Below are 6,207 nucleotides of genomic sequence, written 5' to 3' on the forward strand. Positions count from 1 at the left end.
CATGCCATCACCATCGTCATGATCTTTGCCATTGCTTCATCACTTGGAGTAGTGCTACCTATCTCATAATCACTTGATAAACTAGGTTAGCACTTAGGGTTTCATCAATTAACCAAAACCAAACTAGAGCTTTCACATGGGCACCCAAAAATTTATTGATCATGTAAGGATTTTAGGTACTAGAGCACTATTTGAAGCTTTTCAATGTAGCAAGTTGGCATCACACCATGCTTCACCCTCCATTCAAAAATAATGCAATTCTCACTTCTCGAGGAGTTAAATAATTCCAAAGTTGACCAAATGCATATAAAGAAGTATAGCATTTATATACCGAATAAGTATCGATAGATTAATGATAAAATATATTTTTATAGTAAACCGATTTGGAGAAATAAATGTTGATATATTTTTTCTAATAAATTTGGTAAAACTTAGGAAAGTTTGCTTGTCCCAAACCTAGTGTACTCAGGAATGTTAATACTCAATAGGTGCTCCACATATCCCAAATTCCTTAATATTAATGTCTATGTGATTCCTTTACTTTGTGTAACTACTTTGAAGGTACATGAGAACTGGAAGAGACGTTTACAAGAGATACCGAATTATGAATCACTTGAAGTAGATTGCAAACAAGTGAAAAGATGTATCGAGATTGCAATTAATTGCATGGAGAAGGAACGATGTAAAAGACCTACAATAAAGGATATTGTCAAGAAATTGGATGAGACCGGAACTGTGGAAATAGATTCATATTTTCCAATGAAAAAGGTAGTATCATTCACATTCTTCTATATGTAAAACATGGAACCCAATATTTCTTTGTGCACAATTGTTACATGTGGGCATGGATACAGAATGTTTGACATCCACGTGACAAAACTTCGACTGTGTATCATTTTCAATATGTGGGAAACATAAAAAATTATTAAAAAAAATTGGCTAAAATATTTTCAGAACAATAAAGTGAGAAAATACTTTCACTGTATTGTTTTCCCCAATCTGGCTTTGAAATTTTTGTTGTTTTTTTGCTTGACACTGTTGTTAGGTTTGGTTAGTATGCCCTTAAAGTTTTGGTTAACAAGCTAATTAAGAAAGGAAAAAAACAAAATTTTCGTTTATTTTTTGACTGCAAACACATCTATCTATTAACCGCTGTTATTTAACAAAGCTAAATACTATATTTTTCAATTTATGTCTTATTCGTAGTCATCTGGTTGCAGCCTCTAGCATGCATCCAACACAATTCTGTAGGGAGCAGACTACTGTTTTTCCCCATTTCTAAAGCTACTTTTTCTGTTGTTGACAGACCGTTGGCAACAAAGAACCCGTAATCTCATCGAGTGGTATCCTGGGCGGGCCATACCAAGGTTGGTAACATGACATCGGATTAGGTTCCTTCATGAGCTACCAGCTAATAAGTAACATACAGTTTTCACCACTACTGTCTAATCGTCTTCTATCTTAATAATTATTTTAATAGAACTGTCCAATATGAAAGTGTTACACGATCTAGTTTTGTTCTATATATAGTCTCCAAAATAGAAGGTTTTTGTTCTAATTTTGAGCAGTCGATATACACCTCCATAGCAAAACATAAGGAAATCCTAATACATCCATTGCCTCCTATTTCATCTCTTAACTTTCAGAATAATAGTTGCTTCAATCCTTAGTCAATGACCATAAACTGAATCAATAGAGCATTTTCACCTGTATTGCATCAAAAATAACATCTAATCCTACGCTTGACTTTTCGACATCTCAAAAGAACATGCAAACTTCCAACCACTATTACAAAATTGATTTTGCTAGACGTAGGTCTTTACTTCTAGAGGCGGGCAAACCTAGGCTCTCCTTGTGTAGCTAGCTAGGCAGGCCCAAGGTGAAGGAGGTGCTCATAAGCCGCCGTCTTTAGAAAAGGCCCTACTTCTAGAGACCATTTCACAGTCAGTGGACCAGGCTGTCTCTGGAAAGTGGTTTCAGCTGCCTATAAAAAATCTTTTGTAGTGGTGAACTAAGATATATTGAATTTGCTATCTTGAAGAGTTACATATATAGTCATATTGTTTATAGAACCATATAGTCTTTCAATATCAATAAGCAGCATTGATGTGACATACTTTTTTAGTAAAAATGTATAAACTTATTTAAGATAACCACTTAGAAAATAGTTGTCATGGATTACTAATCCAATTTAAAGCGAATTGTGCATTGCTTGTTAAAGGGGAATTTTTCTGCACTTGATAAACCATTAAATAAATATTTATCCTAACATGGATGTTTACTTGGTTTCTGCTCGCACATAGCATTATGCTTATTTTAGTTTAACAATGGTAGGTGTGTATAATGTAGAAACATTCAGCAAACTTAGTGGTTATTGAATTATTTTAAATAGCTTCTATTAGTTTTTATATGTAGATTCAATGGATATTTTAGTTGATAGCTTTTCTGGGTAATCCAGATGTAAATTTGTGGGGTTATAATACCCACATGATTTTTCAACTTAAAATGTGGACAAAGATTGCAACAACTAATAAGACCAGAATTTAAATTCCAAAATATAGATTCAAGGTGTTACTGAAGTGGATGCAAACGAGTTGATATAGCTTAAACTTAGCTTTCAACTAAATACATTTTAAAAATCACAGAGGTGCAATGCAAAGGATAACAATACATATCTTAATATTACTAAGTAGAGGTCCTCAACGCTATCTCCATATTAATCCACACAAGATGTTTTCCAAAAAATGAAATCATATACATTATTGTAATAATCTGGAGAATCTCACAATTAATTCGAGCAACTCTATTCTTCATAGAGAATAATAGCCCTGTGATCTATTATTTTTTTAAAACCATTTATATCATTATGAAAAAAACATAAATAGCCCCATGAATCAACATCAAAACTACTATGTTGTTATGAAAGATGATTTAAGGTAACCCCTAAATTTGCTTTGAAATAACACACACTTGCCATTATGAAAGATAATATAAAGTAACTCATTTAATTTGTATTTAAATTTATCCTCATATGTCCTCATTAAATGTAAACTAAAATGTGCTTCAAATATACATCTAAATTACCAATATAATGTATTACGGTCAACAATTAATTAACTATAAATACACTATATATTCCTAAATTACCCACTTCTGCAATTGTTAAATTTAAAGTAAACATAAATGCTACGTGTTACCATGTATTCAAGTATACTTGCCAAGACAATAACAATTTATTATAAATTATATTAAACTCTATGGCACTAATTTTTTAAATTGTTACTTTGATATATTTTGACTATACATCTTGAGTGCCTTGGTCCTGGTTCAAACAAATGTTTATGACATTGTAGTAACCTAGAGTGGAGTCTACGGCCTAGAATCAATTATTTTCATAAAACATCACATAAAAAGATACAATGAACAACACTAGAGTCTGAACTTAAACACATAGATAAAAAAATTACATCGACTAATAAGATCAAAAGTTGAAAGCATGTCATGAAAGGAGATGCAATAAAAGCTGATATAATTTAATCTAATGTTTCAACTAAATACATATTAAAAACCCATGGATGTGCAATAATGCAAAGGATGAAAAATATATAGAATAATTCGTAAATTTATCATAACCAGATAGAGTATCTAAATAAGTTATGCCCGAAATGAATAGACAGAATAAATATAATCAATTTTGATTACTTGTACCTATTATATTTATCCATGAAATTTTTAATGCTTTATGTAATGTAAGGTTTTTGGTCGTGCTATAGCATGGGTTGATGAGGTAGTTGAATCAGAAAAGAAAAAGAGGGACCATGGGAAAAATCCACTTCACTTCTTACTGAAACACTTTTGTCTTCAAATTTTCTTTTTCTACAACGTAACATGCCATGTCTGTATTTTTCAGCACAAATGGCTGGAGCTATACTCATCGCTGTTGCGAAGATTGATTCCATTATAGAAGATGATGCCGCCAAGGCAACAATAAATAAGCTGTCTGTAAAAGTTCCTAATTTGAATCAGGTGCCCTGGAAGATTAAACAAATAGGGGAGCAACTTAGAATTATAAGCAAACTTATACGACAAATTGGAATAGTCTACCTCGTCACAGATGAAATTGTAAAGAGTTGGATTGGGGAGGTAAGGAAGGCGGCATACCATGTTGAGGATATAATGGACAAATACTCGTACCATGTTCACCAACTAGAGCAACAAGGAACTCTGACGAGATTAATGAAGAGAGCCCATTATGTGATTGTTTTCGGTAAAATTGTAGACGATGTAGAACAAATAGAGAAGGAGATTCAACAACTCATACAGACGAAGGATCAGTGGCTGCACCGCTCCCAGCTTCTTTCAAACGAACAACTTGCCGAGTTGGAACGGCAGCATTCCCAAGATAGCTTCCCGGAATTTGTCAGAGACGATGATCTAGTAGGAATTGAAGAAAACAGAAAATTACTGACTGGATGGATTTACTCAGACGAGCAGGCTAGCACGGTGATAACAGTTTCTGGTATGGGTGGACAGGGAAAATCTTCACTGGTTACAAATATTTATGAACGTGAAAAGGTCAACTTCTCGGTACATGCTTGGACCGTTGTATCACAGATCTGCACGATCGAGTTTTTGTTGAGAAAGCTACTCTGGAAGATTGGGCATACGGAACCACCAGTGCCAAGAGAGATTGACAAAATGGATGTACATGACTTGAAGGAAGAAGTAAAGAGAAAACTCCAAAATAGAAAATGCTTGATTGTATTGGATGATGTTTGGGAGCAAGAAATATACTTCAAAATAAATGATGCTTTCCAGACGCTCCAAGGAAGCCGCATCATCATTACAACACGAAAGTGCCATGTTGGTGCTATTGCTTCCTTCAATTCGGCCACCATCGTGAGCTCCAACCGTTGTGTGGGCCTGATGCATTTGAACTTTTCTGTAGAAGGGCTTTTCACAGCAAGAAGGACCACAAATGCCCCGAGGAGCTTGAAATAGTGAAAAGGTGTCATGGCCTGCCGCTAGCAGTTGTTACAATCGGCAGCTTGTTGTCATCAAGACCACAAATAAACAATTGGTATCAAACATACAACCAGCTTCGGAGTGAGTTATCAGCCAATGATCAAGTCCGAGCAATCTTAAATCTAAGCTACCATGACCTATCTGGAGACCTCAGAAACTGCTTCTTTTATTGTAGCTTGTTTCCTGAAGACTACCCCATGTCACGCTGTTGGGACACCAATACACGGAATCGCGGAGGCTAAGGTTAATGGTGGTTAACGGCATCGGGTTGTCTTAAGATGTTTTGCAGGAGCACCCGGTGAGAGCCTTCGGATGAAGCCCAAGATGGCGCGAAGACCTGGGAGAAGCAGGCGAAGGTCCGCGCAGGGGACTTGGAAGGCGGCCCGGAGAGCCTTCGCCGGGCATAGGGAGGCCTCCGCCTGCAACCACCGGTTAGGGCGGAGGCCAGCCTACGGGCTCGCCACTGTAGATCGAGGGCGGAGGCACAGGAGCAAAGGGTGGAGCCACCTGCGTCCTGAGCGAAGACTGACCGTTCGGATGAAGGAGGGAACAATACGGCCCAAAACTGGAAATGGGCCTTTGGTGGGCCTGAAGTCGAGGTCCGAGGAAAACAGGTGGTGCAAGATTTGTGATGTACAAAATTGGCAAATGGTACCCTATAAAAAGGGGAGGGTGCCTTGTGTAAGGTGGGCGGTTGGTGACCACATTAATGAAGTCATAACTGTTTTCGATCCCACTGATTCACTTCCCCATTCGCCTCCCTCTAGCTCCTCTGGGAGAGGGCGGAGGCCATCTCACCATCCCTGTTGGAAACCCTCGCTTTCCCAACATTGGCGCCCACCGCATGTTGGCCAAGCAAAACTCACAATGGCGAGGAAAAGAACAACCTCCGCAACGGCGTCAAGGGACCCCGCACCTAGGGGAAGACCAAGGCATAGCGCCCGAAGCACCTACGGCACTACCACAGAAGACCAAGCCACGGAAGAGCCGATCGTCGAAGATCAGCCTCCGGCTTCCGACGATCAGCAAGCCCCAAACCCAACCCCAGAGCAAAAGCATCAACAATTGCAGGCTCAGCTTCAAAGCATGTAGCAAGAAAGAGACAGGGTCCCAGCGGCCTTCGCTGCAAGCCAGCGAGCGATCCAAGCATCATCTCAGGCAGCCGAAATCAGGCAACAGCTA

At 38.0% G+C, this 6,207-nt stretch overlaps 1 pseudogene; it reads left to right on the plus strand.

Annotated features, from left to right (window-relative positions):
- The first annotated feature begins 1,310 nt into the window (after positions 1-1,310).
- On the plus strand, positions 1,311-5,267 carry LOC136488722 (disease resistance protein RPM1-like; annotated as a pseudogene).
- Positions 5,268-6,207: the final 940 nt, after the last annotated feature.

Source organism: Miscanthus floridulus, chromosome 10, assembly GCF_019320115.1.
Source record: "Miscanthus floridulus cultivar M001 chromosome 10, ASM1932011v1, whole genome shotgun sequence".
Taxonomy (NCBI): domain Eukaryota; kingdom Viridiplantae; phylum Streptophyta; class Magnoliopsida; order Poales; family Poaceae; genus Miscanthus; species Miscanthus floridulus.